The sequence below is a fragment of the Puma concolor genome, chromosome B1 (genome assembly GCF_028749965.1).
Source record: "Puma concolor isolate L17-30 chromosome B1, mPumCon1.1.hap2, whole genome shotgun sequence".
NCBI lineage: Eukaryota > Metazoa > Chordata > Mammalia > Carnivora > Felidae > Puma > Puma concolor.
The window spans coordinates 30790694-30803339 of NC_141670.1; positions in this window are offsets into that span (position 1 = coordinate 30790694).

The following is a 12646-nucleotide window of genomic DNA, read 5'->3' on the forward strand; positions in this document are numbered from 1 at the left end:
AGACAAAGGCACTCTCAAAGGCATAGTAGGGAAATTATCAGAATAAGATCTGAGTAAGAGCAGTAGACTGTGAGAGGATATTGGGGTCCTTTTCTGATCTTGTTGTGTGGGTAAGTTACATCTGGTCTCAGAACTTCTAAGTTTTCTGCTCTGGCTATCTATTACATAAAGCACCTGGACAACCTGGGTTTCTGATTTTCTCATGACTCTCAGCCCTGTACTGTATTAGGACCCTTGTGAGGAAAACACACCAAAGAATTTTACAGTTATGATCCCAACATGCATAGGCACGTCTATACATCAACATACATTCATGTGCAAGCTGAACTTGAATGAGGCATTACTGAATATGAGGGAAAGGTATTTTTTTATAGGACTGTGTCGGTTGGTCGAGGTTGTGCACTGCAAAATTCTAGGAGTGTCAATGTGACGTGAGGGCTCTGTGTGTGGCCCTGAAAGGACATATTAGTCTGGCAGTGTAAGTCCTGAAACACCGAGAGGAGCTCTGGTGTTGGAATTCTGAGACATCGCTGCTCAAACAGTCTAAAATTCCATGTGCCGACTCCTGAGGTTTCTTTTATATGCTCTCTGCCCCCACCTGCAGCTATGATGGCAGAGATAAAGAAAGAGAGAGAATATCAGGGAAGAATTCTGATAAGAAGTGGGAAGTGTTTACAGTTGCAGAAGAGTATTGTCCGTTCTAACAAGTGGACACGATTTTGAGTAAAGGAGAGCAGTTGTCATGTTTACAAAAGGGACATTTGGATTAAACGCCCTGAAAAACTATGACAGAGAGAATTATGAGATTGGGGAAATATGTACTAAAGGAAGTGGTTTGAAAATCATCCCTCCATCCCTCGAGCCGTTTGAAAATCAACAGGATAAGGAACTAGAAAATCTATTCTAGGAAAGAATCCTCCACGGATTCCCCTGGGCCTGAGGGATGATATAATGGGTCTACTCCATCTCTAATTGCTAGAGTTCTTAGGCTTTATGTATTTTCCAGGGTTTTATAATGCTGCTGTTAGACCAGCACTGCACCCCCTGCAATAAAGGGAAAGAACCAAACTCCAAACAAACCCCAAACTACTTGCTCCAAGGAGCATAAAGATTCTCCCAAATGGAAAGCGTACGTAATAAAATTCTCCAGTGAGAACTTCATTATTCCCGGAGTCAGCCTACCGAGATGAGAAACATCATCATTTACTTCATTTATCTGGTTTTCTCTTTCTGGTTTATTTTCATTTCAGGGAGGAGAAAAGGCAATGGGCTGAACCTCACAGCGCTGGTTGGAAAGGATTTGTATCAGGGTGCCTTGGTGGCTCAGTGGGTTAAGCATCCAACTTCAGCTCAGGTCGTGATCTCGTGTGACTTCGAGCCCTGCGTCAGGCTCTGTGCTGACAGTCCGGAGCCGGGAGCTTGCTTCCAACGCTGTGACTCCCTCTGTCTCTCTGCCCCTCTACCACTCATACTCTGTCTCTCAAAAAATAAATAAATGTTTAAAAACAAAAAAAAGGATTTGTATGTTTTTCATATTCTGTTTGCTGCTATTCCACCAAGAAGTGTGACTCTCTCAGTGGTGAATCCGTAAGAGGGAGATCAGGGCAGGGACAAGGAGAAATGGAGGCCTCCGCAACTGCCGTCCGAATGCGGGGAATAGGGACTCCTCCGGGGCTCAAGAACTGAATTGTTGGGTTCTTTCGAGGGGAGGTCTAATGAGTCAGTGGGAATGAGTATTGGTTGTGTGGGGGAGGCTGTGGTGACTGTGGCCTTGATCCTTTTTCGTCTACATCGTTGTGTTACCTGTTGTTCGGTTGTGGGTGCAGATAGTAGAAATTTGAGTCCTACCCAGGGAATTTGGAGCTTCCTCACTTACTGCACGTAAAGTCTAGGATGCCCGGTTTCCGTAGTCCAGGGTTCTCTTTCTATGGCAGCAGCCTCAAGGGGGCTTAGGAGCATCACATGGAACCATGTCTAAAATGTGATGAGAGGAACAGATATTTCCATGAAATGCAAATGCAGCACTAACTGTAATCTGCCTTCTGGTTAAAAAAAAAAGTGGAAAGTCTGCTCTAACATTCACTTTAGTTTTATCTGGGTTGTAGAAATGGGTCCACAGCCCAGGCACCCTTCGATGGTAAGCAGCCATCCTGACTTTTATCTACATCGCAAGGAACTATAATTAGAAACCAACACTTTATAGACTTTTGTAATTTTTTACCCTTGCTTTATGTGCATAGTAATTTGTAAACTCTCAAGATGTCTTTTCCAGTAAATATTCCTGTAGAGACTTCCACCTTCATGTAGTAAAAAATGAAGAAACCTCACCTGTGTTGATGAAGGCCACAGGGCACCCCTCATGGCCGCAAATTCCAGAATGAAAGCGTTTAAGGGTCCCAACTCCAGAGCCAGGGAATCTAGAACAAATGGTCTGGGGAAAGGGCAGGCACATTGAGGAAGGACCAAATTCAATTCGGTCTTGTATGATGACATTTGACTGCTAACATCTCTTCTTTATTGTTACCTTTAGGATCTGAGATAGTGAGCCTGATAAACTCTCATGTTCACCTAGTAATTTAAAATTGAAAAAACCAAGATGCCTGGGTGGCTCAGTTGGTTGAGCATCCAACTTCAGTTCAGGTCATGATCTTGTGGTTCATGAGTTTGAGCCCCGCATCTGGCTCTGTGCTGACAGCTTGAAGCCTGGAGCCTGCTTTGGGGTCTGTGTCTCCCTCACTCCCTCTGCCCCTCCCCAGCTCATGCTCTCTCTCTCTCTTTGTCTCTCTCTCAAAAATAAATAAACACACACAAGATTTTTTTTTTTCATTGGAAAAAACGTATGATTCCAACTCAGTGTTGCCTATTCAGCCCTCCTTGCCTTCCCTGCTTCTGCTCTCCTTAGGACATTTCTGGATTTGGTTTTGACTCAGGAACATTTCTCCACGCAACTTCAGAGTCTTTCCTTTCCAATCTCCAGTCCTTCCTCCAGTGCCTCCGTCAATAAACATGTTCCTGTGCCTCTAGTGTAGGGCCAAAGCCTGTATTTTAAAGTGATGGTGTCACAGAATGCCTGGTGATGTCATAAAGCACTGGGAGATCTGGCAAAGCAAAGATTCTTGTTTTTATGTCCCTGGGAAATTATTGGTACCCAAAGGGCCATCACGTCTTCTGTATATGCACCAGTTGTTGTAGGAATAGTTGGGGTCTAGTTAACTTTGGGCATTTACATGTTTGGCAAATTTCTATAAAATGCCGTGTACAGAATATAGATTCGAGAAGATGAAGTTATTAAAATGGGGTGGGGTGAGAGGAGACATGCCAATGAAAACAGACAATGTGGATTTTAATCCTTTCCACAGGAATTCAGGCAAAAGGGGAATAAAATAATTCTATAGGGTCACTTGTAATTCAGCTTAAACTAAGCTCAGGAAACGGAATATTTCTCAGAAGGCTGATTTATGCACTTAAAGTAACTAAGTCCCAGGTGCCATCGGAAGTAATACAACTTCAGCAAAGTCCTAGCCTGCGTGCTCAAACTAACTGCCTGAATCAATTTCTAACTTCTCTTTAAAGCATTTCAGAGTCGGTTCTACTGGGACTGTTTGAGCCCTAGATTCTCTGTTAGCAGAAGCTGCTGCAGCAAGGGAAGGCCAGGAACCTAGGTAGGCTCTATATTACAAACCAACTGTGTTCCAAAGTTTGCCTGTGAAGCATTTCTTTGGAAACCTAACCACATTTTCCGTAAAGAAACAGAGGTAGATGCAGTTAGGGTCTCTGGCTCTTATAGCCCTCCGAAGCCTATTTAAACCATATGCAGGTCAAATCCCCTTTACTGCATAAAAGCTAGAAAGCAGTCGCATAATTCTACAGAGCTGCGGGATGTGGGGGTCAGATTTATTAAACTTATTTTTGTTTTCATTTTTCCCTTCCCCCCGTATCCCTTAATGACAAAAGGATAAGAGATGGATGGGAATTTGATGGACCTCCCGATTGAGGTTTCTCAACATTTTCAAAGATTTTAGTTTATTTATTATAATGAATTTTGCTTCGCTATGCGTAGTTTATCTTTTCTGACAGAGAAAAGAGCAAGAAAATAGATCAGCAGAGAAAGATAACAGAAATCTCTAGCAATTTCTATGGGAAGGAGGCCCATTTTGGGGTAGCTGTTGTTGTTCCTAAGTCAGGGTATCTTGGAACTGAGTGTTTCGAAGTCAGATTTACTTGGAACCCTCAAGCTTTGGTTTGCGCCTTGGTTCCAGAGACTTCACTCACCCAGTTCTTCATTAGGCATGCCAATAAAAAGTACAATAAAAACATTTCTGGCAACCTAGGAGTCTTTTCTCTCAAAGTGCCCTAAAGTGGTGGTACAGAGTGGAACTAATACATCCCAAATGTAGGTAGTCAGAGGGAATAGGAAGAGAAACAAAGGGCCTGGATACCTCACATACTGGATAAGGAGACCTCGATAACTGAGTTGACTGTATTTGGAATTTTCCTGTTTCCTCCTGAAAGGAGGCAGGGAACTGAATGAAGCGTTTATCTAAGAAGTGTCAGAACCTTTTAACAATGTTATTACAAGGATGTTGGTAGAGTTGAGTGAAGATTGTGGCAGGTACACATGGGATTATATTTGACTGAATGTATTTTCTTGCTACGTGTTAATCTGTACTTTTCTGGTATCGAGCTTTTAAGGAGTTCAGATAAAGGTCTACCAGAAACTCTCCGTTAACCCTCTCCTTAGAGTACGCTGTAAGGAATTCGGCATCCCAACTGCGACCTGGATGGACTAAATGAGTTCAGTTGAATGTTTGGGAGAAGTTACTCTAAAGAAGGCATTCTAGCAGAAGTCTGGCTAAGAAAGGAGGCTCCAAAACATTGCATGTGGGGCTAAGGGCTAGGGTGATGGATCGCTTCTAACAGGTTACCCCCAACTTCAAGTGAAAGTCACTTGAAAGAATCCCAACTGGGCTTCACAGGCCCCCAATGAGAGAGAATGATGAAGCCAGAAGCGTATCCACATGAAAAAGTTTAATTCAGGGGAGAGGACTCTAAGAAGGTCTAGATAAAGCAGTTTGGAGTTTTGGAGGAACAATACCATTTCCACAAGGTCTTAAATCTTCTTGGCCTGCTGACAAAATTTTAAAATCTCCACTTTCCCCATGTAAGTCAGAGCAATTTTCTAGTATATAAATAATTTAAACTCAGAAGATAAAAAGAAAACCCATACAGGAGAGTAACTAAAATGGTAATAAAAGAGAAGCAGTGTTCTTCTCTATGATAATAATGTTGGTATAGCAGTTTGCAGCACCTGAAAAGCATGTCGCAGTATACCTTGCACTCAGGAGGTCTCAAATGAAGTCAGATTTTGAAAGTATGCAGATCAAAGGCAGTGGGGAGAGCACATGGTTAAGAAAAAATGCAAAGGAATGACAAAGAACTGGGTAGGAACAGAATCACGAGGACAAGCCAGAGGAAGAGAAAAGTTATTGGAAAATGGGACAGCCCAAATTAGTGATGAACAGACGATAAAGAACAAGGGAAGGGTAGGTATGGTGCATTGAGAACGGATGGCAGGCGGAACACTGAGCTGCTCTACCCCCACAGGGTTCGTTCGTCTCTAATAAAACTGTCTTCAGACTAGAAAGAATAAAACAAACATGGGTGAGAAGAAACTGAAGCCCAAAATAGGGGAAGCTACTTTGAAAGGTGTCTAACTTAAAACTATATCTAAAACTTTAGGTTCAGATATAATATATCTTAAGATACTGAGCTTCGCAGATGGGACTCCTTTAAAAATACTTTTATTATGAAATAATGATAGATTTATAGAAAGGTGCAAAGAAATGTGTGGGGAGGCCCTGGGCACAATCCAGCCAGCCTCCCCTAATGTTTGCAGGTCGGACATTAAAACCACTGACCACACTTCTGAGAACGCATGGGGAATAAGATTGGTACCAGAAGACTGACAGATGGACAAATAATTTTAGAATGGTCAAAAATGGTGGGAAGGTAATTTTTGAGATCATTGGATGAGCTTGTAATAAATCTCTTGCTAAATTCTAGGAATGGTTGATCAATGTTTCCAGTATATGTGAGGCAGTGATACTAGAAATAACACTAAGAACAAGCTGGGGCATCTTTTTTTTTTTTTTTTTTTTTTTTTTTCTGCAGAGAATCTCTTGACTGATAAGCCAAATGACTATTTGCTTCCAATGTATGTTTTCCCTCCAGCTGTTTGAAAAAGTCCTTCAATATACGTTTGTTGACAAATTGGTTTTAACTGTAGTTTAGTTAGAGGAGCTCATTGCTAGTACTGAGAGATCAATGAATCAGTATCCAAATGGAAGGTGTTTCTAGTGGCACATCACAGCACTTTGACAACAGCTCGGATGACTGAATTAAAATCTCAAAACTGACTTTGGCTTTTGGAATACTAGGTTGAAACCAAGGTGAATTCTGGTAATTTTTAAAGAATCATACCATAGAATTACAAAATGTGACAAATGTAGGGTTTATTTATTTATTTAGCACAAGTGGGGGAGAGGGGCAGAGGGAGAGAGAGAGAGAAAGAGAGAGAGAGAGAGAGACAGAACCCCAAGCAGGCTCCATGCGGAGCCTAACACAGGGCTCGATCCCCCGACCCTGGAATCATGACCTAAGCTGAAATCAAGAGTTGGATGCTCAACCAACTGAGCTACCCAAGCACCCCAAGAAATATGTTATAACAGCAATAATTGTGAAAAGACTCTGGAGTTCTAGTTGACATCTTAATATGAATAAAAAATGAGAAAAACCAGAGTGATTTTAAGACATTATGTAACACAGGAGATGATAGATACTTTACAGTGTCAAAACCTACTTAGAATATTGTGATCCACTCTAAGTCCCGATTTTAAGAGGGACAATGACAAGTCATTACTCATTCAGACAAAGATGAGCATTCTGAAGACACTGGTCTTAAGAAGAGAGACTGAAGCATCTGGGTTTTTCATAGCTGTCTTCACGTATGGGAAGGGTTATCATGTGAGAAAAGGATTGGATAAATTCTCTCTGGATATGAAAGATACAGTAAATAATCTTAAATTAATATGAGGTAAATCTTTTACTAATTAGCAACGGGGGTCAGACACAATATTTTAGTAAGTCAATCAGTTTGAGTGTTTGAAGCATAAGAGGGAGATCTTGAAGTGTGGGAATCAGCAGCCTGAAGCTTAAATGAGAGAATGCGAAAGTGGGTTAAAGCAGGCTTTCATTTCTTTGGATTCATTTCATCCTAGAGAGTCTTTTTTTCTGACTTCGGGGAAACCCAAATTTGTTTGTATGTGCAATGCTCTGGAGGTGTGGTCTTTAATAGTCCACAGACTCCCAAAGATTCTATAACCTTAAAATGTAAACTTTCCTTGTATAAGATCAGAAAATAACGTTGACTAATAAGGGGACACTTTAGGGGCCCTGGGTGGCTCAGTCAGTTAGGCATCAGACTCTTGATTTCGGCTCAGTCCATAATCTCGAGGTCATGAGATCAAGCCCCATGTCCGTGCTGAGTGTGGAACCTGCTTGGGATTCTCTCTCTTCCTCTCTCTCTCTCTCTCTCTCTCTCTGTCCCTCCCCTACTCTCTCGCTCTTTCTCTCTTCAAATAGATAAATAAACTTAAAAAAATTAAGGGGACACTTTAGGAGCACGCACACTTCAACTGTAGGTAGAGGAATGAGGATAAACAGTCATAGAGGCATAAGGACAACTGAGCAAATACACAGTGATCACATTCGGTGGAAGGAACTTTGAAATTGTGGGAGTCAGCAGCGATCCAAATGCTTTGGAAAGGTTTCATAAAACAAAAATCCAAACATGCCTGGAAGAGGTGTGACATACATATCGAACAAGGTAAATGATGTGCAAAGCAACAATACAAGAGCCAAGAAAAGCCAAGGGTCAGACTAATTTAGAATAAATGGTGCAGAAAAGGGCTGTGAGGTCAAATGAAGGAAAATTTTAGTGGGGAGAGCCAGAGATTTAAGGAAAACCCTGGTGGAGAGGGTCGGACATCAGCTAGATCTGAGAGTCAAGACTCCCTTTCTTTTATTTCAACCAAAATAGCTATTTAAACTTTCTTCTTATTATGTCTCCTGGGTAAAAACACATCATTCACATAAGAAGTACCTAAGTGTTTGAAAATGACTATTAAGTCCCCCCTTGATCTTCTTGCCTCTACCTTCGAGAGTTCCCAGTCTTTAGGGAGGAGACTATCTCCAGTGAAGAGCCTCGCAGAACTTGATTAGGAGTCAGGATTTGACATGAGAGGAAATAAAGCCTCTGCCAGCCTCTGATCAAGCATTGCATCATGAAAAAAAAAAATTAAGAAGAGCAGTTTGAGTCACAACATTGAACGGGAATAGACTGGGGAAAGGCCAAGGCTAAGTCTCTCGTGACTGGTCTCAGGGTAGAGCAGTGCAAATGGGAAGGATGGGAGAATGAAAGAAACACCACAAAGGTTGGGTTGCAGAGCTTGGTGATATGCAGATGTGTGGTGAATGAAATATCAGAGATCGAACTCTCCTTGACTTTGTGATGTACTTAGCAGCCTCAGTCCTCAGACAGGTGCAACGTGGAGAAAAGACCAGCATTCGTTTGTCACATTTTTTTATTACATGTGAAGTACAGATGTATGATAGCCATGGAAGGAAATGCCAAAGCCCAGGGTGCTTTCCTGATGAAGCAGAGCAAGGAAGACCAAAGGTATGTCTTGACTGGATTTTGTGTTCTGGTTACTGAAATGAAAGAGGAAATGTCCAAGAGGAACGAGAGGGACTGGTGCAGAGTTGGATTCTGGAAGTCCTCTAAGGATTAGCTTGCACTCTGAGCAGAGGAAACCTGGAGTATAACATGGCAGTCCTCTCTCCCCACTCTGTATGGGGAGGGGAGGATAGAGAAGAGGATGCAAGGGAATGCTCCATCCAGGTGGGGAGGGCACCGATTACCTGGTAAAGGTAACCTAAACTAAACTGGCATTTCTTGAGCCCCTACTAGGTGTCGGGCACTTCACATACATTTCTTGTTGGTTTGTTTGTTTAAACCTTGAAATAACCCAAGAAGGAAGAATAAGACAAGGGTGGGGGGTTGTACAGTGAGAATCCAGTGAGCACTCTGTTGACTGTCTCCATTGCTAATTGTCCTTGGAAAGGCTTCTTTCCAGGGACAAATAGGCAGCCTCTTTGGGCAAAAAGCACATGCCTTCTCCACTCAACGTAAATAATTATGAACTTTTAGGGGAAATACTTGTCTTGGAATATCATCGGTGCAGAAAGGGTGTCAGGATTAGGCTTCATGATCAAAGAATATTTGATCATAGAGCAGACAGGACCATAAGAGTTCAGGTGGTCTCCTCCCTCTGTGAAGACAAAGTGTAATTACCATTAGACTTCCTTGTACAAAAGACCCAGGCTCAGGTAGAAGGAAAGCTAGAACAGAGGTGGTGATTTGTCCTAGGTGCCTTAATCCTATGGTTCTCTGACAGTCTGTGAACCCTGAGGACCCTGAAGTTCCCACTCTGATTTCTACATTTTGCAGGAATGTTGGCTCGATTTCCACTGTGAATACACACATTATCAACTTGCATAAACTGATTCATTTGACACCCATTTATTTGACCTTTCCTGTCCCAGCCAAGGAGACAGGACATCTACAGCCTACATTCCCTCAAGACCCAGTGGAAGATTCAGATAATGGCAAAGACTGGGTAAGCCACCTTCTCTCAGGGACGGAGCACTTGAAAGCAAAGAGGTTGCTTGCTTCCAGAGCTGGCTAGAAAATAAATGTAGCTAAATCCTTTCATGCTGGGTAGATTTAGCTGCATCCCTCAAGGGACTAATATTTCTTCAGAGGGTTTTTTTTTTTTTTGAAATCCTTATGAATGTCTGAGAAGAGGTCCCTACAGAGAAAACTACCTCAGTCACAGGCCCAACAGCCTCTGAATTATGTTGCAATTGCTAGTGTGAATGCTATGTTAATGTAGTATCATGGGTGACAGTGAAAATGCACCCAAGTCACGAAATTCAGATTTATGACTTTAGCAACAGTCTTAACTTCTCCCACTCTGGTGTGCTCAGTGTTTTATGTTGTTGTACTTCCAGTGAAATTTATGCCTCGATGTGCATTGTGAGTGACTTATGGTTACTCTGAGAACCTTAATTTTGCATTTCCTGACTTCTGTGTGTTCAAAGGGACAACCTTTCAAAAACAGCCTACAGAAAAGGCACAGCAGACCAGCTGATGTACAATTCCTGTGCCTGTGGAATGGGAGTGATGGGTCTCCATGGCTGGGGCTTCCTTGTGTCTCTTTCCGGTCTAAAGTTTACAGGAACAGAGGGAGATGGCCAGGATAGGGGTGGGGCTTGGCAGCCTCTGGTGGATTTCAATCCAGGAGACAAGAGTGAAGCAATGGAAAAGAAAAAGAACATGGGGGCGCCTGGGTGGCTCAGTCAGGTAAGCATCTGACTCTTGATTTCAGCTCAGGCCATGACCCAAACCAGTGGGAAGTGGAGCCCACTTGAGATTCTCTCTCTTTCTCCCTCTGCCCCTCCCCCTCCTCAAAAGAAAACAAAAAGGAAAAGAACATGGATTACTTGTTGTTGTTATGAGAGTTTTCATTCACTGAACACCTACTACATGGCAGGATGTGGTCTAAGTATTCCACCCAAGTTTTTCATGTTAAATTTTTTTTAACGTTTGTTTGTTTTGAAAGAGAGAGAGCCCATGAGGGCAAGCAGGGAAGGGGCAGAGAGAGGGGGAGAGAGAGAGGATCCCAAGCAGGCTCCACCCCGTCAGTGCAGAGCCCGAGGTGGGGCTTGAACTCATGAACCACGAGATCATGACCTGACCCGAAGTCAGATGCTTAACCAACTGAGCCATCCAGGCACCCTTTTCATGTTAGCTTTATCTTAAACCTTTAAAGTAGGTTTTATCATCCCAACCACGCATACCAGCACACTGAGTGGAATAGAAAATACGTAAATTGATCAAGGTCAACTGAGCAGCACCTCCAGAGCTCAGCTCTTGTTCTGTTGACCCCAGAATCTGTGCTCTACCCTGGGCTGCTTCTCCAGTCACCCATTCCTCAGACGTAATTCCAGCTCAGTCCCTGCTAGCTGCATAAGCTTCCCCAGGACTTTAACGTTCATTTCCTCTTTGGTGAAACAAGGATAATAAGCAGCTAATAGACCACTGTTGGCTTAAGCAGGACCAAGTTTCTTTGCGATTTTACTGTTTTTACTGGTGCTCTCTGTGAAGAACTTCCTGCTCGTGGCATTGTCTAGGCAAAGGGAAATGATCAAGTCAGAAAAATATACCCTTGGTTTTCAGCTACATGAGGGGCAGAATGTTTGCCTGTTTTGTTCATTGCATATATCCAATGCCCAGAAGAGTGCTTGGCACAGACAGTCACATTTGTTGACAGAAAGAGTGATTTGCATTGTGTCACCTCCTAGTCCATTCTCTCTCTCCTGCCTCCTACCATCTTGGGCACAGCTATGTGCTCTATACTTCGGACATCTTCTGTCTTCTTTCACAAACTGCCTGTCTTGCCCAATCACTGTGGCAACTTACTTTCTGATTGGCAACTTCCTTATCACACCAGAAACAATTTAGCGTGTTTCTACTCTGGGAAGTTTGCAAAGCCACAGGGTTTTCCTGAATCCTATGTCTAAACCCACCATGATTCCAATGGACTTCTTGATGCTGTGGCAGGCCTTGGGGGGGACCTTTCGGAGACCGACACTTGGTACCCCAAAAGTTAAACTAGGCCTAGTTCCACTCTTGTCCCTGTCCAACGGCAATTGGGCCAAACCCACCAAAGCAGACTCTGCTGCCCACAGGAGACCCAACTGCCCCCACAAGCCATGGTTTGTAAGAAGGGCTGAGGGTTGTATGTCTTAGCACCTTTGCAATTGGTTTGGCTACTTCTGCCTCACGGAGGATTTTTCCTACGTGCCCCCACCCTCCTAAAGGAGCTTTTCTGGTTTCTGATATTAGTTCTTGTGTTTCTAAGCCCTCCAGCCGCACACAGCCCAGTGCCCCACTCACTGTGTTCCTGTTGATATTCACTAGGTTTGGAGCTCGGGGCTGCTCTGTGTCTTCTACTCAGCAGGAGCAAATGATCCCAATGTCATTATCCTTCTGGCTAGGTTTCCAATTTGCTCTTCGTAAAAGGACTGCTTGGCACTTCCATAAACGATCCGTTGCCTCTAGCCCTTGAGGTCCACTGTATGCTACGTCTCCTTAAGGCTAACTTCCTCTGAGACCGTGTTCTTGCTCCCGACTACTCCTCAACTCCCTCACCCATCCCAGTGTCCTAAGGATCCTGGCTCAATTTTCCTCTGAGATGAAAAAAAGGCAAGGTTATGGGGGTGCCTGGGTGGCTCAGTCAGTTAAGTGCCAGACTTCGGCTCAGGTCACGATCTCATGGTTTGCGAGTTCCAGCCCCGCATCGGGCTGCCAGCTCAGAGCCCACTTTGGATCCTCTGTCCCCTTGTCTCTCTGCCCCTCCCCACCTCTCTCTCTCTCTCTCAAAAATAAATAAACATTGAAACATTTTTTAAACAAGGCAAGGTTATGACCCTGGTGAAACGATCATTTGTAATGGTCAAAGCA